Genomic DNA, 24,853 nt, shown 5'->3' on the forward strand with positions numbered 1-24,853 from the left:
CTAATTTCCAATAACCAATGGCACTGCCCTCCACTGAAGAAGCAAAGAATAAAATAATATCTATGGTAGACAGACATCTATGCAGTGCTTGGGAACTATACACTGAATACTTAGAGGTGGTGTGCAAAGGGGGACAAAAGTGGAGGTGTACTCCTTTTTGCTTCTTTATCATGTATAAAAGTGGCTAGAAAAGATTCTTTTCCATCCACCCCAGTTTTTTCCTTGCATGTTTTTTTACAGTGGCCATTCAGGTTCTGTCTAGCTTAGAAAACTGTGATGCCTGGAAAACCAGTGCAATGGTGATATTACAAAAGCTCAAAGAAATGGAAGTGAGTTTTAGTCAGAAGGTTTTAAACTTTTTTGTTTTTGTTAGAAACCTATTTAACATCAATGACTAAACAACACTTTGAATAAAGGAAGCCTCTCAAAGATTCAACACCCCACCCCCCACCCTTCAAGTAAGTTGTCAGACTCATGATAAACATGCCTTGAGACCTCCCAGGTAGGGTGATCAGATGTCCCGATTTTATAGGGACAGTCCCAATATTTGGGTTTTTTTTTTTTATATGGGCTCCTATTACTCCCCACCTCCGTCCTGATTTTTCACACTTGCTATCTGGTCACCCTATTCCCAGGGGTCCTCCAACAGTTCAAGGAACACCAAACTTGACATTCCAATTTTTTAAAGTTAATAAAAAGTAGTAAAAGAATAAACTTACAAACATCAATAAGTAAAAAGAAGGCACAAGTTCAATTTTTCAAAAATATTCTTGTCAGATCACCTTTTATTATTCTTCTGATTTTATATTTCAGATTTCTGACAACAGTTGTACTTGCAATAAGTCATTTTTGAAAGGTACTGTTACTTTTCTTATTTAGTTAAACCATATTAATTATTTTATGCAATTTGGTTGTGGACCAGTGTAACATCTTGGAATTCCTTTACTGCAAATGTTTTAATTTAATCTACCTTGTCCCGCCAAACAAAACAAGTTTGAATTATAGTCTAAATTTTACCACTACCCTATTGAGATTCTGATGACAAGGTGCTGTTATGTAACCAACCAAGAACCTCTACAATGACAGACTCCCTGTGAATTAAAACTGTTGGTAAAACCTTTTCCTCCTTAAATATTCAACATGGACTGCTCAGACTATCACTTCAGCTAATAGTCTTGTCAAGACTGACTGCCTTCTAGAAAATGATACCTTAAGCACTATACCTATGGATGTAGTAGTTGAGGGTGATATATCCCATTTATAGATAATTAAAATAAATCTTCTGGAAAGAAAGACACTCCGGTTAATTTACAGACACAGATATTGACCATTTAAGATGATGAGTATTTTAGAGTCATCTAAAGAATCACATACATGAGCAGCTTCCGATTTTTTTTATATAGTCCTCATTATATGTAATTTTCAATCAAGCAAGTTTGATTTGTTCCATCAAAAACTTTCCCAATCGATTAATTCCCAAGAGCAAAGCAATACATTCACAATGGCACTTGTAACTTATGTGAAATGACAGAAATAAGGAGCACTATGTTCATATATAATAGTTTATCCCTCCATTTTTAAAATGTGTATGTGTTTGGGGGAAGGGAAGAAAGGTTACCAGGACAATTTTTAATATTTTACCTAAAGCATAAGAGAATGGCCGACTTTCTTGTGATCTGTACTGACAGCTATATCTGGCATTTCCTTCCATATCTTTGAATACCTACAAACAAAACATGGCTATAAATAACCTTCCACATTTTCAGCAGGTACTTTGAGAATTACCAGAAATATTACTTGGCCTCAGCTGAAAATACCTTAAGGACTGCTGGAAATAAATGGAAAAATATTACCTCCCTATACATATGAAAAAGAAAATATCACATCCATTGTCATACTCAGTTGCCTAAATAGAATGGCTGCATTCTTCCCTTTGCAAGTTCCTGGAAATTAAACTTGCTTGTTTAAGCTTGTTTTATTTTTCAGATTACATTTCTATTGATTTGCCAATACATAGCCTATAAAAAGAACGGAAAAAAGAAAAACCACAACTGCACACACAAAAATGCACATACAATGTGTACTCTCCCATTAGATATTTGCACACACAAATATCCAATAAGGATGTAACTGGCAATTTGTCCATGTAAAAATGGGATTTCTACATGCACCTGTGGTAACTGTGCATGCAAATTAGGCACAGAAGTGCAAGCGAATTTATCTGCGTACAACCTGTTGAAAATGAGGTCCTACATGTTCACGTTAAATAGCATAATCACTGTACATGCATCAAATAACCTAGTCATCCTAGCAAGCACACTTCTGTTTTTATTTAAAAAGTCCTATAAAAGTAACTAATGCTAGATATGTGCCTCTGATAAATCAATACAAGTAATTATAATGCTAAACTGAATTCCACACCTGTTGCAATTTCAGCAGATATCTTGCAATGCTATAAATACATTTGTTCACCTGAGTAGGTATAAAATTTGGGAGACAACATCATGTATTTACTGGAGTGTTTGTAAATTGATATGTTCGCATTACCCATAAATAACTAAGTATAGTTCAATTATTTTATAAAAGAACTACTGTCAAATCCACAAGCATTTGTAATCTGTCAGATAGAACACAAGCAGATCTGCGATCCTTTACAGCATTAATCCTTTTGTGCTTGCCTGTGGGTTTCTGCTCATCCACTGCGGAAACTGACTTCACAGCAACAAAGTTTGGCTTCTGCTGCCAAGGAGTTAACATCTTAGCAGCGTTAATCTTTGAGAACAGCGTTCAACTTTCCCCCACTAGATTAACGTACATGCATTTTAAGAAAGAAAAATATAATAAACAACTTGAAGCTTGTTTTATTTAAAATTTTATTACAAGATCCTAAAGTTCATTTTATTGCTATACAATTAAGTTTCCCTTTTCGGAATAGCACTGCAAATGATCATTAAACTGTTCCAGCAAACTCTCCATGTCCCATGGAAACATGGATGTAATCCAATTGTCCCAGCCAAATTAGATTTTTGTGCACACCAGATGTGATGTCTTTATGCTGTTTGGGGAGCAAGACTGGATGATCCCTGAATCTCCAGCACTGCTCTCAGTTTCCAGCCCTCTTTCATGCACCACCACACGATGCAATCCTCTACTTTTCCCAAACCCTCTGCTGCAACAGCTCAAATCCTCCAGCTCTGGTCTCTGAACCACTTTACTAATTCCCCTGGAAATTCATTGGCTGGTCTTTGGGAAACAACAACAACTATTCTGCAGGAAGAGCAACATCTCAACTTCCTGGTCAGAGTGAATGAGTTTCAATTACCTAGTGACATGAGAGGCTATTTATTTTTAACAATAGCACGTGCTCAACCTATGTGCTTATACAGATCCATAATTTTAAAAATATACTAATAATCACTTTGACACAATGACAATCAATAAGAACGTTCAAATGCACAAAACCTGAAGATTAAAATCCTTCCTCCTCAATTCCATCCCCTCAAAAAAACATAAGAAAATGGAAATGCAGCGTGCTCTGAAGGTCAGCAAACTCAGATTCTGTCCAACCAGTGTCAGTGAGAAAGAGGGGACAAAAATGCAGCAAGTTCCAAAGTTGAAAACCTGCCTTTGAGAAGGTCTCGTTCCTATCTCTCTGATGACTACATTCATAAGATCAAGCATCCCTGCTGATCTCCACTCCTGGGATAAAATATGAGGTAGTCTCTGAAGTACAGAGGAGATAAACCCAAATGTACTCAGTCCATGCTTATTAATTCTAATGAGTTGTGTCAACTGTTCATATTTTACTAGATTAAAAAGTTGGATCCTACAGTTGTTTTAGTGTACGCTAAACAGATCGTATTTTGATGTTAAAACCTCAGTTTTTTAACTGAGGGAGACTGAAAACAAGTATGTGACAGTAAACCCCTCTTTCATCCACAATGCTTATCTCCATTAACACAAACAATTCTAGGAAAAAGACAAAAGATTCAGTTTTCAAAACAGTCTCTTGTGCATCAATGGGAGATACAAAATCACAAAGTGTTGTAAATGGTAGAAGGGGAAGGCTCAGACCAGGACAGTTCTGGCCGGGGTGGGAGAGAAGAGCAAACACCATTACCAAATGAAAAACCTCAGTCTCTCTTGGTATTGCCTGGAAGTAGTTCTCAGGCCAAAAAAATCTCTGTGCACAAAGTCAGAGAAAACATGCTAGAACCTTATTTATGAAGCAACTGTCATGTTCAAACACATTTGAAGTTTACCATGATTTGATTTCCTGTGTAGACAGAGCCTAAAGCAAAAACTTAGTTTTTTTTTTTAAAACTTTCCAGTCTCAAGATTATAATCCTCAAAAAGTCAAATAAAAAGGCAATCTACCAAAGAGGGTGAAAATGGTATATTCATTTTCAATTTAATTCATGAATAATTCAGTAAACTCAGCACTTTGGTTCATAGTTCTGTATTACATTCCATTAGAATAAGCAGAACTGAATTGCTGAAAAAAATGTATTAAAAATATTCTGCTGGCAGTAAACAGTTACAATACAGTAAGACTCACCTTAGTGTCCACATTTATCACTATAGAAATGTCCTTTTTTTCGTTGTCTTTCTTGAGCTGTACAAGATTTGTGGTCAAATTATTTACATCAGGTCAGACTGAACAATCAGATGACCTTCAGTATAGTATAAATGCTATTTATCGATCTTTGTTTAAAATATTTAACCAATGGTTCAATGAAGTGTAGTATCTCATTTACAATGTGATTCTGGTCTATTAAACTGTTATACCATAAGTGTTATACAGATTAATGTGCTACTTACTCATGATAATTCCGTACAGTGTGCACACACAAAATATTGTTTCTCTGAGTTCTATACTCTGAATTTTAATTACACAGCTATTCACTGTGCAAAGTTGAGCAATTTATTAACTACTATTTCAGTAAATATTGTATGAAATTTTCTACAGTGTATTAATTCCAGGTCAAAGTTTGAAAATGTGCTTGGCATTAGTTCTAATTAAAAACAACGACGACAACAACAACAACGAACTCCCCCTCCCCGAAACAATTCTAGTTAGGAGCCAGAAAACTGAACAACTGAAGTATTGGCAGAGAGTGTCATCTTGCAATAACTGGCAGTTGCTTCATAACCAGAGCTCATAATCACCTTGTAAGCACTTTCATTTTGTAGCAACAATCTAAAAAAACCCTACAAAACCAAATATGTGAGGCTAGATAAAAATAAACTCAGATTTGATGCCAACAAACCACAGCAGAGTGTTGCACGATCCAAGGATAACTTTACCAGTGAGAGTTTGACAAAATAACTGTTCCAAGTCCAGTTGAAACGTTTGGAAACAATATCCGCAAACTGTATCCACCCTTACACTGTGCGCAGTAAAGGAAATGGCACAGTCAGTTTCATTTTGATCCTTCTTGTAAACTGACAAAGGAAATAAACAGCCAATTCAAAGAAAAGTACTGTTGTTCTGATAAAAAGCACTGCAAGTAGTATACACTCCAGACTAGGTCAAATGACATCATTTGGAAATTAATTATCCAGTGCTAAAACAACCTCTGAGCTGCACGTTTCTTTATTTGCAACAGATACAAGTACCACTTCCTAAAATTAAACAGCTAAAACGACTCCCCGTTTCTAAAAAGGTCTATAAATAAAGTAGGATCAGCAAAATTATGCAAATACCCTACTAGAAGACGAAATGTAAACTGAAACCACTTACAGAGAAGAACGCGCTGCCAACGTAATCTGATTCTACGATGACTGTAAACATGCTGTACTTTTGGAACGTGAAATGATTCACATTACCACGGCCTCCGTCAGAGAAATACAGCAACGTGATTAGGTATTGTGCATGGGTTAGAAATCAGGCAGATGACCTACTGCAACAAATACCAGATCAGTTGTTGCATACACCAACTGTTTTGACTACAGGCACTTATTAAACAACAAGTTTCAGGTCCTACCAGTTGGACACCAGAACTGATCCTGTGCCAAGAACAACAAGCACTTTGAAAAGTGCTGCTTTTTAAAAAACTATTTATACAAGTCAAGTAACTAAGTAATATTGAAACAAAGTACAAAATTAAAAGCAGCAGGAGTAACAGATATACATATTTGTAGATAAAGATTTTATTTATTTATTTATTCATTCTTTCTTTCTTGAGGCAGGGGTAAGGTGACCAGATGTCCTGATTTTATAGGAACAGTCCTGATATTCGGGGCTTTTTCTTATATAGGTGCCTATTACCCTTCAACCCGTCCCGATTTTTCACACTTGCTATATGGTCGGGGAGGGGCAGGGTGCTGTGTGAGATGTTTCGCAGTAGTTAACAGGAGAAACCGGAGCTCCCTTGGAGCATCTTTTATTTATGTAACGATGTAGATGTTTTGCCAGGATAACTGCACAAGAGACAGTAGATAAAATGTCTAGAACCTCACTATTAAATTACTGGAAAGAGCCAAATTCTCCCCCCCCCCAAAAATAAAGATATGAAGAACATGTGCTCAGCATACATTTTCCAGGATTGGCTGGTGGATCTTCAGTGACTGGTGTAGAAGGATATCTACAAGGAAAAAGTCAGGTGACTAAAGTAGGCTATACTTCCCAAGGAGTCAGTCAGGGACATTCCCTTCTTTGGAAAGCAGCTAACACATCAAGGTCACTAATGGAAATAAATAAATAAAGTATGTCTCAGCATAGTGCTAGGAAGCACTGCACTTCTTGTTATCTTTTTATTAAATATAAGAATGAAGTTGTAACCAGCAGGGGTCAGTTAAAAATCATGCAGCATTTACTGCAAGACCCCTGCTGGCCAAGTGACAGTTTGGGTAACTGCAATCTGCTGAACTAAATGTTCCTATAGTTTCAACTGGATAAGGTGGTATTCAATTATAGTCCAAACTGTGATGATGCACCTGTTAAAAACAGTTATACTTCCTCCCAGAGGTGGGTGCATTTCAGTGGTATGTGAGATGGTTCTTAAATAGTAAATGGAAAAGCTATGGTAATATTTATTATGCAGATTACACAGGACTATTGCAGACATTCATAGAAGCTTCTATTAATTAAAAGTAGACAGGTAATTAGAGCCTGATTGGTCTGAAGGTTGTGGACAACCTAGTCCCTTTTCCTTCCCATTTTACTATGTTAACAGTAGCATACCATGATTAATCAAACCTTACTCTTGCACAAGGTCAAGTTTAATTACAAGTTTTTCTTGCAGGGCTTTATTGGCAGGAATCAGGGAACTTGCATACATTTTCCTCCTGGAATTCTGGGGGGTGTTTTTATTGGCAAACTGTTGTTTACTCAGAGGCAATAACATTAGTGATGTACCTCTACGTACAAGGGAAGGGTAGCTTTTGATAACTTGAAATGCAAAATCTTCTGTTGGGTCAACCAGGTGCAATTCATGTAAGGTATTTTATATGATGCTATATAGTCAATCTAAAAAGACCACAGATGACAGAAGTACAACAGTAATAATACTCAACAAATGTGTCAACAACAAAATGAAAAGAAAGATAAGGACAGCTACTGTAATGACAGAAAAATCGCTTCAAATCAATGTGCTTAATTATGCTGTCTGTAAAATGGGACTGCTCATGCTTGCTTACCCCTTTTGGCAAGTGCTTTGATCTCTAAAGATGAAAGTGCAAAGCATTTTTAACAAGCTCATTTGAGAGACAGGCAAACAAACAAACACAGAAAAGGTGAATGACTTGCATGAGTGGCGATGGAAGGCACTCGGCTGGTGAGCCAGAAGACCTAGCTTTGGTGTGATGGATACAGTATTATGATGGTGGGGCAGTCACTTAACCCTTGTTTTCTCATCTGTGATATGGGGATACTAACACTTATTTACCTCCCCAGAAAGGGGAATGTGAGGTTTAATTAGGAAGAGGAGATTACTTACCTGTAACTGCAGGTTTGTCAAGATGCATCCCTGTTCAGGTCATAGGGGATTATGGAACTTTTAACTCACAGGTTATGCCCACAATGCAATTGAAGGTGCGAGAGCAACATGAGTTGGTGTACCCACACTACCTAACTTTAGCTAGTACAGCTAAATATGGTGAAGATACCATGGTGAAGTATGGTGAAGATACCATGGTGCGGGCTTCAACATGGGCTGTACAAACACTCTGAGGACTGTGAGTACATACTTGCATTGCCAGCCTGTGCTGAAGCCTGTGCCACCATGTCTTTTCTGCTATTTTTAACCTGCTAGCTAGATGAAAGCTAGCACAGGTATACCAACCCACGGTCGCAATCACACCTTTGATTGCAGCACAGACATACCCTTGGACCTTACAGGAGCTCCTGGAAGGAGGAGGAGAGGATTATTGCTCTTTTTTACTATGTTTTTTGGGGCAGGGACTATTTCTTCTTTGTATTTAGAGTCTAGCACATTTTAAATGCTTCTGCAAACAGAATAATAAAATATAAAAGGAATCAAACTGTTTCTTTTGTTTGTTTTTCTTGTAACACTACGGATGACTAGAGAACTAGTAGGATTATGATATTACAAGTACTAAAAAAGTGAAATTTGAGAATATAAAAGGGAAAATTTTAATTTTAACATCTTAACTTAATTTTAACACCTGCTGAACAATTCAGATGAAAGATCTCTGTTAAACATTCAACAAACTCCATCAGTATAGCGTTGAAAAAGTTCCCAGTTCTCAGGTTCTCCAACGAGACCTCCAGCAGAAACAGGGAAGGTACACTATCAGGGAAAGTGATAAAATGTTTCCTCCTCCTCTTGTGACAACTATATCTCTAACTCAAATTTATGGTAGCAGGCAGGAAACAAGGAGAAAATAGCTATATTATAGCTAGAATAACAGTGTCTGCAATAGTCAAGAACTGAAACCATTAAGCAAACTTAGGATTCTACCCAAGATTCAACTTTTCTAAAGTTTGACCAAATACAGTCCAAGACACTTTCCTCAGTGTGGATTGTTGCTATACTAAATTTCAATGTTGTTCTTGTTCTTTGCCTTTGCCTTGTCCTGCTAGTTGGGGTTGGCAGCTCTTGTTCTTTGTCTCCAAGCATTGCTGTCGAGTGTATCTTCCAAGCAGACACAAGCCTTCTTTCTGTCCTCCTTCAGCAACTCAAACCACCTTTTTCTGGGCCTTCCTTGTGGTCTTTGTCCTGTGGCCACTAGATCACATACTCTTAGACCAACATATCCTGCACCTCATCGTCTCATGTGACCCAACCACCTTAGTTGATACTCCCTCAGCTTTTCCATAAGGACTACCTGCATCATGGCTCACACTATTTCACTGAATAGCCTGCCAGCTCTCATCTTACCCAGCATCCACTTGAGCATTATTATTTCAGCAGTATAAAGCAATGGTTCTCTCTTACTTTTTGGCCAGCATTCCAACCCATACATCATAGCTGCCCTAATCATGGTGTTATACGCTTTGTTCTTTAGTTTACTTGGCATATTCTTATTGAAGAGAATTCCTGTCAATTCCCTCCATTTGCACCAAGTGCTCTTCATATGACTCCTAACATCCACATCCCTATCACAGCTTAACACTGAACTGAAATATTTAAACTGTACAGACTTTAACTCTATACCATCTAGTTTTATTGGCTTCTCATTGTCTGTCTCAATGAAGCATCACATGTATTCTGTCTTTTGTCGTCCGAGTCATAAATTTCAACCTTCCTTCCCCAGCTTGTGCTTTTTTTCAACTTCTAGCCATTGGATCTTGTTATATCTTTGTCTGCTTGATTGAAGAAAACAAACTACATTGAAGTGCACTATGGAACTTTTAGCGTGTGCCAGCAGGGACCACACAGGCCAGGCAATGTCCGACATGCTGGTGAACATCGGAATTTACATCCTTGCCAGTGCAGACTACGGCACTGTGCAGACAAGCCCTAAGGTGGTAGGAAAAAAGTATATTATAGTATTTGAGCAATAATATGATCACCTAGCTAAAGACAATTAGAGTGCAGACACACAAGGGGTCAAAGTTCAGTTAAACATGCAATATCACCTGGGGCATTTCCCGATTTGAGATTGTAACTAATCTCATTTTTGAAAAAGGAATTAAATATATTATTTTCACAGCCAATTTTGTATAAAGCAATGGACCACTGATCTGCTGTCTTCTCTGGAATTCTATGTCATATACAAAGTAATCTGTTTTGCATTAGTTCACTCACAACATTATCCAATACTGAGCTACTGAGACCAGTTTTAAGAAAGGATTGCAACCTTCATGAAAATTGTTACCCCAGGAAAATAATGATGGTGAGATTCTATGGTGTGCACCCTTAAGGATATGTCTTCTTTGCAACGAGAAGGTCTGTTTGTTTCTGCATCTCCATGCTAGCTTTAATCTAGTTTGTGCAGGTAACAGTAGTAGTGAAGATATTGTGGCACAGGCTTGTTCTTGGGGTAACAGCCTGAGTACAAGCCTGATGATAGGGTTACCATATTTCAGCAAGCAAAAAAGAGGACGGGAGGAGCCCCGCCCCTGCCCCTCCCACTTCCCGCCCCCCCAGAACCCCCAACCCTCCCCCCGTTCCTTGTCCCCTGACTGCCCCCTCCTGGGACCCCTGCCCCTAACTGCCCCCCAGGACTCCACTCCCTATCTAAGCCTCCCTGCCTCTTGTCCCCTGACTGCCCCAACCCTTATACACACCCCCACCCCCAGACAGACCCCTGGGACTCCCACGCCCCATCCAACCACTCCCCACCTCCTGACAGCCCCCCCCAGAACTCCCAACCCATCTAAACCCCTCTGCTCCCTGTCCCCTGACTGCTCCGATCCCTCTCCCCACTCCTGCCCCCTGACAGCTCCCCCCCAGAACTCCCAGCCCCCCACCCCCCGCTCCTTGTCCCCTGACTGCCCCCTCCTGGGACCCCTGCTCCTAACTGCCCTCCAGAACCCCACCCCCTACCTAAGACTCCCTGTTCCTTGTCCCCTAACTGCCCCCTCCTAAGACCCCCCCCAACTGCCCCCCAGGACCCTACCCCCTACCTGTACCCTGACTGCCCAAAACTTTCTCCACTCCCCCCAAAAAGCCCCCCCGCCCCGTTTCTTGACTGCCCCCTCCAGAACCTCCCTGCCCCTTCTCCTGCCCCCTGGCCCCCTTACCCTGCTGCTCAGAACAGGGTGTTGGGCTCTGTGCGAGCCGAGCCGGACACGTGGCTAAGCTCCCCAGCACAACAAAACCCGGTCCCTGGCCCTGCACAGTGCTGCCGGACCGGGCTGCAGGGGAGAGCTGCCCTTGTATCAGCACAAAGTGCTCTCGCTCCCGTTTTGCTACGCTGCATGGCAGAAACCGCTCCCAGTTGCAAAAGGGGAGGGCTGCACTTTGTGCTGATACACTTGCTCAGAATGCAGGGTGGAGCTCCTCTACAGCTGCTCTGGAGTCCAGCCCGGGACTTTCCTGCAGCCCTCCCAGCCGCTCGCTCTGCTCTGCCGGGGGAGGGGGGAAATCCCGGACATTGTGAGTGCTTTACAAATTCCCCCGGACGCTATTTTTAGCACAAAAAGGAGGACATGTCGGGGTAAATCCGGACGAATGGTAACCCTACCTGATGAAGACTCTAGGTGTCTACTCGGGTTGCTAGCCCATACTCTCATGTCTACATACTGTTACCTATGCTAGCTAAATTAAAGCTATTATGGATATGTCTTTCCATGCTACAAACATACCTTCACTTGCAGTGAAGACATACTCTAAGAGGCACAGCACAAATTCACAACTAGAGGGAAGAGAGGAATAAGTAGCTTTAAGCCACTTTCGCACCCTCCTGATTCTAGGCAGTTCTGGCGACTGAAGCAGTACCCAGCACACCTTAGATAGCCCAAGAGAGTCTAAGTTTGAGGTCCTCAACCTATTTACTATTGCGGGCCTCATATGTGTTATGTGGGCCACATCCACATTACATACTACCTGTAAGGCCCTTAGAGTGTCACATGGGCTACTACAGCTGTGTGATGATTGGGCCACAAGCAGCCCTCAGGCTGCAGGTTGAGAACACCGGTCTAAGTTATGGAAGTCTCTCCCCAGATGCAGCACTGCTCAGAATCTCCAAGGTGCTATGCTCTGTGGTCTTGCATGGCCCCTACACCAGGACTGGGGAGGGGGTCCTAAAAAGATAGCCTACATCTGTATTCCTCAGTTTTTGCTCTGTAGGAATTCCCCCTGGTTATATCAATGGTTATATCAGTGGCTTACCTGGCATAAAGGAACCTAGAAAGATCCTAGATCTTTCCTCAAGAGGTCCTACTATTATGGTACTGACTCTTTCAAAGGCATTTTTTTGATTTTCACAGCACAGAGTATGGCGTTTGTATGAATCCTTACTGAAAGGACAGTTTTTTCATACACATGGATTGCATGTGAGGATCTGTTGTCCTCATTGCGTTCCACTTAGACACTGCAGATTTCTATAGCCCTAGAGATCTTTGTCTTTACACATGTATACACATACCAACATCATTCTCCATTCAATAAGCGGTTGTTTTAACTGTTACACTGAGCAAAAGAGCCAAAGCTAACAGGATTCAAGAACATGTGCACAACTGAAACATTCCAGACCTCTTCATTCTAATGCCACTCTTTCTAGTCAGCAGAGGGCAAACAGAAAAGAGATTCACAGACAATTTAGGCCCAAATTTAGATCCGATTTTAAAATATTCTGCGACCGTCTCCTGTTCATCTGTGGGCAGGATTTCCCCATTAATGACAATGAGAATCATGTGCCCAGAGGAGAGTATGTGTCCCCTCCAACCTGTGGCAAAATACTCTTCAGGTTCTAGATTTTTTAAAAATCTAGTTCAATTACCTATGAAAGAGAGACATTTTAAAGCTGACAAAACAATGCTGTGAGCTCCCCCTACTGGATCTAGATAAGCAATGAAGCTAAAATTACTATACCCTGAGCTATTCTGACAACACTGAGTACAAAGATGGAAGTAAACAAGAGACATGTTATATGATGCACATTCCCATACTGTTTTTAACCCATTCTTTTCCACCTCACCAAGTAATATATTAGGGTCTTAATCCTGAGGTCCTTGCTCAGGTTTTCACTCAGTTATTATTCAGGCAAGCCCACAATGCCTTCAATGGGAGTTTGCTTGCGTCAGAACAGAAAACTGAACAAGCACGTCAGTATTTGCCTCAAAGCAAAACAGCAAATATAAAACAAATGTTAACCATATATTGGGGTGATTTCAAAGAAGCTAATGTGCAGAGTTTCTATATCCCTATAAAAGATCAATTGTTACATTTGATTAACTTCTTGGAGTAGTGCGAGACATATCTGGTGGCTCAAACGTTAAGTTCTGGGGATTTTGTTATTTTCATATTACACAATAGCATCAGACGCCCCAGTCAGGATCAGGGCCCCATTATTCCAGGTGCTCTACGAACACATAGGCCAACACTGTTCTGCTATTAAATTTGTTTGTGTTTTTTTGTCCCCTCGTAAGTGTTCAGATGCCACAGTGATGGTGTCACTGCTAAAAATCAATCAAAAGATACAAGTCAGCCAGCTTCTGCTGCAACAGAGCTCTTTGTGGGGAGGTAGCAATGGTCAGGTCCCCATATTGGACCACTACTGGAGACCGTACAGTTCCCTTCTGACCAGCAGAAGAAGGAAGCATTGCACAACAGATATTTTTCATCCACTAAACCTCATTTTGAGCAGGTAAATCCAAAACTTATTTTACATATATAGATATACATATCTCCTAGAACTGGAAGGGATCCTGAAAGGTCATTGAGTCCAGCCCCCTGCCTTCACTAGCAGGACCAAGTACTGATTTTGCCCCAGATCCTTAAGTGGACCCTGGGTTTAGCAGGCCAACGCTCAAACCACTGAGCTATCCCTCCCCCCGGTTCCTCAATTGATAGGAAGTCTGGGAGTGGATTAAGTGACCCAGAACTGCACCTCAAGCAACTTGCCGACATTATGCCCATTTTATGATGGGTTTGACTGGGTGCTGGACACTGCACCAAGCACAGAGCCAACAGAGGTGTATGATGACCTAGTCAGCCAGGAAGGTGACCTGCTGGTCCCAGAACCCAGCATGGGGACTGATGGGAGCCAGCAGCAGGCGCTGAGTGAGGACAGTGAAGTGAGACTGTTGCTGAAACCAGCCTCAGAGAAGGCTTTGGAGCAGGAACAGGAGCAGCAGTAGCACATCCAGGGGCAGTACTTGAAGGAGCTGTTTGATGCCCTTCCCCGAGGAACAGCCTGCCACAGAGCCTGTAGCACACATGAAAGGGACAGAAGCTGGTAAGTTTCTGGCTCCATTTTAAAGTCTACTAATATAATAATGGGAGGGATTTCTGTTTTATGAACCAATTAAAAAGTTGTTAGAAGCCCTAGCTAGCAGCATGTATTTCCTAGTGGAGTATTGTATACTACCAGTGGCTTGGCTCCCCTCATCACGTGTAGTTCAAAATGGTGACTGGGAAACACAAACAATAAAAATGCCTTGAAAGTGAATCCTTACTTGAGAAGATACAGATTTTTGTTAGGGCATTCCTGTTTCTTAAAAACAATAACCTTACATTGCCATGCCTGGAAATAGGCAGCTCTGTAACCACTCAATGGTGTAACCAGCTGCCTAGAAAGAGTAAACGGGAGGGGGAATGAAAGTGAAAATGTTTTCCATTTACAAATCTAATCCATTTCAGTTAGAAGTAGTCCATGCAGGTGACAAAATCATTTGTGCCAAATTTGACCGAGATTAGAATTTTTTCCCACAAATATAGCAGAGGGAGAGGGGGAGTAAGGGGATAGCTGTGGAGTTCTGTGTGTTTGCATGCAGCCATAACAAGACAGGCCACACGAAAGCTAACATATCATCCTGTTGATTCCCTCATGAATTCTAACCCAAACTTGGGGGCTGATAGCTGCAAACTATTCCTGAAGCAGGAACTCCAGATAGGTAGCGACATTTGTAGTACAATGAGGCCCTGAAACATAAACTCTTGTATCAAAAGCGCAGTCTGAGGCCTGAAGCCTGAACCAAAGTACTTCCAGGCATTGCTAAGCAAAAGTTGGGCTGTGAGCCAGAGGCAGGCCCCACTCATAGAAGTTGGCAAGAAGAGGGCTGCTAGAAGCAGGTGCATCGACACACAAGTGCTAATAAGAGGGACGTGTGCCAAGATAGCATCAGAACACTCCACAAAGATAATGAGGAACAGGCAGGTGCATATTAAAGACAGGGTCAAAAAGAGAGCATGATGGATAGATTTGTTTGAACTGACATGATCAAAGCGGGAGATAGCCCCCAATGAATCAAGGGGCTGTACCTCAATACGTCAGTAGGGATGAGTAATCTGTCCTGTAACTGTATAAAAGTAGGTCCTGGAGTGCACATCTTTGTCTGGCCTAGGGGGCAGTAGAAAGTCCCGCCACTGACTGAGCCGGTCCATTGCCAGGGGGCACAAATTCGTAGTATGTCTTGTAGAGTTTACGGGAAACTATTACTGTGCTTCGTTTGACAATAAACCTGGCTCGGGTTCCTTAGTACCTTACCAGAGTCTGTGGTCTTTGGGGGTTCTCTCGGGGTCTGCTGTGTCAGTTTTCTGTGCAGAACTGGGGCAGCACACAGAGGGAACATGCACGCAGTCGACTGTTATCAAACAAGAGCAGAGCACCACACCGATAGCTACTGACAACATCATTTCAGGGGACAGTAGCTGACCAGCCCACTCCACTCAGATGTACTGTTCAGTCACTATACATTTGAATACTTTGCTTGCATACACTGCAGGTTTCCCACCAGCAGCTTGGAATAACATCTCCCTTTGCCAGTTGGGCACCACAACAACTGTTATGTCCTCCAAAATGTCCCCCAACCCAAGTAGTGCTGCAATTTCTAGAAAACACAAAACAACTTTAAAATTTTAACTTAGTATGGTCTCTGGACTTCTTTTGCTGCGATTAACCCAGCCACGTCCAGGGAGCTTCTGTGATCTGAAACATCCCTCTCTTAATATACTGAGGTTCAGTTTGGAAAAGTAATATTTTATGTCCTTGAAATTCCACAAGGATTTTTTCTGTGCTTCTGCAGTGAGCTATTGAGACAATAACCCCCTGTGTCTTGTTCTATTACGGGCCCCTGGACCTCTACTGGCTGCTGTACATCCACAGCTTGCCCACACTACAGCAGAACTGGGTCACTGTATCTTCACGGACCTTTCCAAGAGGAATTGTTTCTGTGATGAATTTATGGTTGAAGTTCTGAACAGGGCCAACAAGTAGTCCCAGTCACAAAGACAGAGAGACTTACGGCTAGAGGAAAGGCATGGCAAGAGGCCAGCAGGAAGGCTCAGGCTGGCTGAACAGCTTGAGGACAGGGTTTCAGTGTGGGAGTAGGCACTTGCTTCTCAGTTCCTGGAACAGGAATGGCAGCTAAAGGAGAAAGTCAGAGCTCAGCAGAGAGAACTGTGGCTGATATCACTAATGGCTCCTGCTGCATCATCCACACCACAGCCTGAGTCCCCCGTGTAGTACCATGTGATACAGTCCAGAAACAGCTTGGAAAACTCCATGGCTGGGAGGCCCATGCAATCAGGCCCCCATGAGTGGCTTGGTAGGGCAGCTTTGCTTCATGCTGCCCTCCATATTGACCACCTCCGCTATGGATGCCTCTATCCCTCTCCCCTGGCACCAAATGAACAGCAAATGGGGAAAGAAGGGAAAGGAGAACCGGGGGCGTGGCAGGAATATGCAACAGTAGGGGTTTCTGTCTCATACATGGTTCCACTGTTTGCACTTGTTCATAGACTGTTTTTTTCTTTTTTAAGGTTCTAGTGTTACTGGTGTTTTGGTGAGGTAATGGCAGCTGGCCTGGTAATGGGCTAATGTTGTACTTCCCTAATACAAGTTTATTAATAAAGCTTTTTATTTTATCAAGAAAGTGTATTGCTATCACTGCATCACATCATAGTGTCTATTTGAAATAATAAAGGTAAATAAATGAGAAGGGAAAATTAGGAATTAGTATGCAAACACTATTCATAGATACAGTTGTCTACATACAGTTGTCTACAGTTGTCTACTTCAATCACTTCCTTACATCAATCCATACTGTGACTCAAAGAGGGTGGGCTAAGTAGTCATGTCATTCATAAAATCACACCCCTCCCAAGCACTGAAAACACCCTCACAATGAGGCCCATTCACCACCCCTACCCCAGCACACTCAAAGGTACAAGTCTCCCTCTTCCATTGGACCATCACTCACTCACTCACTCATGCCTGTCACCCTAATCGGGGTATGGGCCGCCAACCACAGATCTCCAGAGTCCTCTATCCTGGGCCATTTGCTCTAGTTGGTTCCAGGTATAGCCATTTTTATGCTATCAGCCTGAAGGTCGCATCGCCAGGTGTTTCTTGGACGGCCTCTTTCCCGCTCCTCATCTCTGCTGCGACCTGCGCCATCTTTCTTAACTCGTACATGGTCCTCACGTTCCATGTACCGATGGTAATCCTCCTGGTTGCAAGAAGGGTAATCGGCTTAGTGGCTTCCTCGCGCCTTTCACCACCCAGTATCATGTGTCTTCGAGTTGAAGACCCTTCTTTTTCCAGGCTAAAAGTCTCTGTTATCTCTATTGTTGGCGTTTCTGTAGCAGGTTAATTTTTTACGGGGTGGAGTTGCTAGCCCCACGCCCAACCCTCCTCCTTTATCCTAACTTGGGACAGGCAGATGGCCCCAAAGGACCTCTCTGGTGGAGTTCATTGGACCATGCAAGTCCATAATGCGGGAACACAAAGCATTCTTGACTTCTGTTGTCTGGGTGTGCATCCAGCTCCAGTTGTGGTAGGTGCTCTTTCTGGCTGAGTGTACTGATTCAGCGGACCCGATCCATTCAGAAGGAAATGGCTCACCTCTGGTTTCATAAAGATTGTGAAGAGCACTGCAAGGCACAGTAGTGCAGACAGTCTTGATGACACTGGCATGCAAATGGGTCTGTAGACATCTCCAACACGATTTCAATCGGCCTAAGGTATGTTCAACAACCATTCTACATCTGCTCAGAGTGTAATTAAAACATCTTTTGTCAGGGCCTCTGAAATTAGGGTACAGTTTCATAAGCCAAGGCAAAAGGGGGGTATGCAGGGTCTCCCAGAATAATGGTGGGGACAGTAACTCCATTTATGATAATGTCATTTGGTGGGAATAGTGTCCCAGCCTGGAAACAGAACTCCCAAACAATGAAAAACTCTAGTATCATGAACTTCCCCAGTGCAAGCCATGGTGACATTCACAAATTTACCTCTGGGGTCCACAAAGGCCTGCAGAACAATGGAGCAGTACCCTTTTCGGTTTATGCATCCAAGTGCTCCTTGAGGGCAGCAAAATATGGGCACACGAGTCTCATAAATAGCCCAGGTGCAGTGGGCTTTTCTCCAAGCCAGCAGTTACTTTAGGAATATCTTTGATGCCTGGCACCTTGGGGTAAGCCACATGCCTGACTGTCTCAGAAACTTCCATCATCACATTGCCTACAGTCGACTTTCCAACACCAAACTGGTTGGCAGTGGATCTGTAGCAGCTTGGGTTAGCCAGCTTCCAGATGGTTATGGCAATCTGCTTTTGGACCGAGATGGCTGCCCTCATATGTGTATCTTTACGCTGGAGGGTTGGGGTAAGCTGCTCACAAAGTTCCAGAAATGTAGCTTTCTTCATGCAAAAGCTCTGGACCCACTGCTGGTCATCCCAGGTCTGCATGATGATGTGATCCCATCAGTCTGTGCTCGTGGCCCTGCTTCAGAAGTGCCAGGCTAGGTAGGGGGCATCAACAGCTGTGCCAAGTGTCATGAGCATCAGCCACTTCAAGTCTGCCATGTTTGTGTCTTCCTCCATCATAAACTGTCAGGTGCCTTTGGTGGGTCAGAAAACACCGCTGACATGTCCACCAGTGTCTCACAGAAGCTCTGCCTGTTTCCTGACACAGGAGTGGAAGTCCAAGCAAGAGAAGGTCTTCAAAGGGCTCCTCCTCCACATTGCTGGCTCTGATAGGTGGGAGCACACAGAGCAAAATGACTGCTCAGCAGGACGTGTTGGCAGGCTATTCAAATTTCCTATAACGTGCAGTTGGATGGTCAAGTTTTCTCAAAGTGCACCATGATCAAAGGGCTAGCGCGGCCACGTTTCAAGAGGATGCAATGGGAGTCTGGGATATGGTTGGTTTGACTTGGATCTACGTTCTGCTATGTGGAAACCAGAGCCCCAGGTTTGAGCCTGGGTTAGAAAATTCTTAATGTAGGGTTAACAATCAATGTAGATGCTCAAGCCCTGGCTAACCCAGAGTCAGCCGAACCTGGACGTACATTGCAGCGTAGACATACCAAAAAAGGTATGTCTACACAGCAATTAAATACCTGCGGCTGGCCTGGGTCAGCTGACTTGGGCTTGTGTGGCTTGGGCTGAGGGGCTGCCCGAGTCCGAACATCTACACAGCAATTTTACAGCCCCTCAGCCCAAGCCCTGAGAGCCCAAGTCAGCTGACATGGGCCAGCCATGGATCTTTTATTCCAGCATAGATGTATCCAAAGAGGCCTAACCTGGGCATACTCCCTTTAAATAATACATACTGCCAGACCGAGTCCTAAGTGAGAGACCAGTGTTTTTGACAGATCAGTCTCTGCCCTTGATCAAAGGAAGTCTTGTAGGCTAGAAAAAGAGTTTTCAACTGCAGAACCCTAATGTGGGATCAATCAGGGCCCAATCTGATTGGAACCAAGAACTTCAGTGCTAAGACAATGTGGTCCCAGAAGCGGCTGCAAAAAGTACTTATTTATTTATTATTGTTCCCTGTTATCTTGAAGGATATCACTGTGCAATTGATTTCACATAAGAAATAGTCTGCAGATCCACTGATCTATCACTGGCAGATGACAGTAGAGCAGAAGCTCTTTATGACCTGATGTGAAGGTGTTCACTCACTGCAGATGTGTCTCCTTGTGACTAGGTCTGGGAATTAGCTCTTGTCCTGTCTGGCACCCCCTCCTGTTGGTTGCTCGTCCAATGGCCACTCTCTTTGGGACATGGGGTGCTCCCTCTTTGTAACTCTGCCGTCTGGTCAGGTCACTATATAGTTCTCCCCTTCCAGAGTAAAGTCCCACCGGATTATCTGTCTGCATGTCTTTTCAGGTAGTCTTCCCTTCTGACTCTAGGTCCTGTGACACTTACCTGTCACACATGACTTCAGAAATAAAGTACTGATGCCCATGTTTAGACCCCTGATGCCTTATCATAGACTTGGACATTTTTAAAACTGGGGTATTAGCTTTAGACTAGACGTTTTAGCCATTTGCAGAGCCAACAAGTAGTGAGGCTCTGAATGTGAATCAGTAGAGACTGGAGTTCTCTCAATCTGGGCCTGAGAACAGGTTTATGAGAATTTAGTACCAATGCTGTTTAGCACTCAAGGGCTGCTGGGTTAGGGAACCCAGATGAAGGTTTTCAAAGCCCACTGAGGTTATTCTAGGTCCTAGACAGAACTTTTGGAAAACCTGAACTATACTACTGATTTTATCTGGAGGGACTCCCAGAAAGGGAATGTCTACAGCTTCAGGCTCTTGGAGTAAACCATTGGTAGATAACACTTCGCAGTAGTATTTAAATGAGAGTAGGATAGTAGACCCAGATTTTTTAGGGTTGCTGATTTAGCAAATCCCAAAGGATCAGGGAACTATAGTGACACCGACAATAGAAAATAGGCTGTGGATCTATGTTCTCAGAACCACACTCAGACAATATAGCAAATGAGCCAGTTATGCTAGACATAAAGTATCACAATGTGAGATTCTCTTGAATCTGTGACAAATCAGGGAACTGTGGTGAAAATAACGTAGGTATAGATCTCCTTTAGCAAGTGGTAGTATAGAGACTATGGACCATGCCAGCACTGGATCCATTTGTTCTGAGCAAATCTGGGGATTTCAGTATTGTTGATACTGAGCACGAAGAAACTTTTCCAAATGGTTTACTCAAGTTAACAGTTCTGGATCTTGCCACTGAACTACATTGGTTCAGATGGATCATAGGATCCTATTGCCACTTGAGCTGGGTGTGGAGTTACTTCAGCTAAGGCTGACTTTAATGGCACTTTTAAGTAAGTGGCTCATCAGAGTCAATTGTCCTGAACCCTCGGCACTATTTCCTTTGACGCAAAAACAATTTTTTTCAGTTTGTTGGAAAATTCAATTTTTGTTTTGGGTTGACCCGAAACAAAAGTTTTTTTAATTTTTTGGTTTAGTCATCAAACTGAAACATTGGTTATTTGCACAGCTCTAGTTAAGGCATCTTGGCTGAGCCTTTCCTTGGGACACAGGACTCTGCAATCCAGCCACCATACACCTTAAAACTAGTACTTTTGCTTTCCCGAATGCCCTCAGTCACTTACATACACTACCATAGAGATCCACCTAGCTGTGGGCACTCTGGGATTCTAGTTAAAGCCCTCTGGTAACAAGGTGGCAGGAAAGCCAGGATTGTAGGCTTAGCAAAGGAATTTCTTAACCACAGAAACTTTATTCTTATAAAGTACTTGAGAGATACAGATCTTTATAAAATATTAGTCATGAGATGCCTCCTTCACGCAGACTGAACAGAGACACTGGATTTATGGCTTATTACAACAATCTATAACCCACTAACAACCCCCCCAGCTCCTTTCCTCCCCCTTTCCTCCATATGAATGGAAGGGTGTTAATGGGCCACTTCACTTTGAATGGCCCCTTGAAATATGTGTTAACTACTTATGCTACACAATCTGTTCCATCATGTATTTAGCTGTGACACGTAAGTTTCCCAGACCTGATGAAGAGCTCTGTGTAAGCTCCAAATCTTGACTCAGGCTGCGCAGAATCCCTCCTGCCCTTTCTCTCCATTCAGTCCTGCTTACATGTGGTGATGATCTGCCCACCCCTACTCAGAACAGCACGCTTCTTAAAAACAGTCTACTTCTGCCATATGTCCAGGCTAAGAAACTGCAGATCCACCAGCTATGCTAGTAATCTAAAATCCCTTGCCCCATGGGGCTGGGCCAGCATTTGAGGGACAATCAAAGTTAATGGCTCCAGACTACTCTGTGATAGCTTCTCAGTTAATGCTCCTTAAACACGGTATCAAACATCTTTTCTGGGCAGGCCACCTCTCTGGAATGCATTACAACAGGGGTTCCGAAACTCAGTTCGCAGCTTGTTCAAGGTAAGCCCCTGGAGGGCCACGAGACGCTTTGTTTACCTGAGCGCCCGCAGGTACAGACACTCGCAGCGCCCAGTCGCCGTGGTTCGCCATTCCCGGCCACTGGGAGCTGCGAGCAGCTGTACCTGCGGACGCTCAGGTAAACAAAGTGTCTCGCGGCCTGCCAGGGGCTTACCCTGAACAAGCCATGAACCAAGTTTGGGAACCCCTGCATTACAACAACCTTGTCTTGGGCAAAGTTAGACATGAGAGTTCAGATCATAATACAAAATGTAGATTATAATCTGATACAGACATATCTCACTATCACATCTTCAATTAACACTGCTGGCTAGAAAAACTCCACTCGACGCAAGGGGGAATATGCAGAGGTTACTCGAAGAACTAATTATAACATTAAATAAAACTAATTTTCATAACAAGTGACATTTTATCTGCTTTACCTAGAAAGTACAAAGGATGACAAACTCTAGTCTAATTTTTCTCCCATTTCTAGGCTGAGGGAAGATACTATCTCTTTTTAATATGTATTTATACAGATGTCTAACACAATGAGGCTCTGCTCCTTGATAGGGATCCTTAGGTAGCTCCCTTAATACAGATAAATCCTTTCTTTTAACAAGAGAAACTCTTCTATAGCATTTTTCAAAATAAAAGTATATAAAAAAAGACTTTTTAGAAAAGGAGATTTTTGAGCAATTTAAATTGAGCATGAAGTTTCTTACTCTAAAAAAAGTTTCAACTTTATTTGCACTTCAATAGGTTTGGCTGATAGGAGGCTGGTCAAATTTTCTTCCCAGACCCATTATTATTATGTAGTATTTATATTACAACAGCACCAATCAGGATCATTGTAATAGGTACGATACAAACACATATCAAGAACACTACCACTGTTCTGAACAGCTTATGAATGAGGGTGCCAATCCTGCAAACACTTAGGCACACAAATAACTTTATGGCAATGGCAATATCACTAAACTTAGTCATACTACTTTTATGCTTAAGTGCTTCCAGGATCAGATTCTAAATTGAGGAGTGGTTGAGGTTTCTTCTGTGATATTGAAGCAACAGATCATTTCATGCTAAAGAAACTCAACAATCTCCTTTCTGAAGGGATTCTGAAACATTTTTAAAGGAAATTTAAATTCAAATTCACATGAATTATACATTAATTCTTAATGTACAAGTCAAAAATTGGAAGAAGTAAATTTTCCTCAGCAAAATAGCTCTGCCACACATAGCATTGTCTATTCTTAGGTTTGCTAATGTGTACCTCAAAAATGCATATTACTTTTTAATTTACTACATGTGTGTTAAATATAGTGACAATACATGCACAACAAAGCAGAGTTTAAATTGCTATAGGAACCTCATCTTTTTAATTTCCCAAATGTTATGCTTAATTTCCCAGCCTCAGAACCAGATTCTACAATCTCTAGTAACATGAGTATTGCCATGGATTGAAGTGGAACTATTAATCTGAGGGTTGTTGAATTAGGCTCTTAATCTTGCATTACAATTAATTTTTTTTTATTTAGAATTATTTTATATATAGGGCTGTGTCCACACAAACCACGTGTATACGTATAAAAGCATTACTTACACTGTTGAGAAAAATATTAAATGGGGTTTAGTATTCAGTTGCTCTTTAACCAGCAGGCATGCGCATTAATATCTAACTAGGAAAAACAGTTGAGAGTTTATTTCAATGTACATCTATCACAACCTCTAAGCAAATATAGAAAAAATAATTTTTAAGTCACTTGCATTCATCAAATTGAAGATTAACTATCTCCTATACACTTGCTTTCTGAATCCTATACACCAATCTCTTCCTATCATTTTCTCTAGCATTGTAGGCACTACATCTGTGCTGCAGAAAATATATATTTTCTCACTGCAGAACTCAGAGGGAGCTAGAATTGATGAAGACATTAATGCTCAGGAAGTCTGACAAACTGTGTAACTGTTTTAAATCCAGATATGTTAAGAACTGACATCAAACCCAAACAACTCAATTCTTGTTTTTAGCCCCCAGTAAAGGCCTGTTCTTATCTCTACTTTGAAAAGTTATATTATAATATCACCAGCAAGGTCTCAGCAGATATATTTGTTCATTGACTGTACCAAGGCGATATCTAAATTTTGAAAGAAACTTCTCTGCACACCTGTTAGTGTCACTGTCTTCCTTTTCACATTCAACTCTGCAAATCTTAATGTTCTGGTTGTGTCGCTGATTTTCCATTCTTTTTAGCTGTCCTTGTCAATCTTTTGACTAAAAATCTCAGTTCCACCCTTATTCCTCTCATTTACATCTTTCCTCATTTTCTGCATTTGATTCAGCCAAATCCAAGGGCTTCTAGATTCTTTGCATCTTGTTTACTCTGGTCACTGAAGCATCATGCTTGTTTTCACAAGAGGCCATTAATAATTGCAGTCTGTCTACTTGAAGGATTTTAAGAGCTGTTTCAGAACTCTCTACTGCTGGTAAAGGAAGATGTCCTGAATTCTGTGTGGCCTTTACTCAAGAGATGAATAGGGTAAAGAAATCCACTTTGTCACTTACTCTGTGGCATCTCCAGCAATCTGCAGAGGTTCTAGTAT

At 41.9% G+C, this 24,853-nt stretch overlaps 1 protein-coding gene across 14 annotated transcripts in view; it reads right to left on the reverse strand.

The window, feature by feature from the left end:
• The window catches only part of ATXN7L1 (ataxin 7 like 1), a 183,907-nt gene that overhangs the window by 74,351 nt on the left and 84,703 nt on the right, over nt 1-24,853 (reverse strand). For 3 of the 14 annotated variants that reach the window (XM_065553968.1, XM_065553988.1, XM_065553976.1), the window contains exon 1: nt 5,744-6,488. The exons of 9 other annotated variants lie outside the window; for them this stretch is intronic. The gene's annotated coding sequence lies outside the window, so the exon portion shown is untranslated. Of the gene's footprint in view, nt 1-5,169; nt 5,716-5,743; nt 6,489-24,853 lie in introns of those variants that run through there. 2 more of the 14 variants (XM_065553956.1, XM_065553964.1) reach the window with 2 other exon arrangements.

This window comes from Chrysemys picta, chromosome 1 (genome assembly GCF_011386835.1).
Source record: "Chrysemys picta bellii isolate R12L10 chromosome 1, ASM1138683v2, whole genome shotgun sequence".
Classification (NCBI taxonomy): Eukaryota; Metazoa; Chordata; order Testudines; family Emydidae; genus Chrysemys; species Chrysemys picta.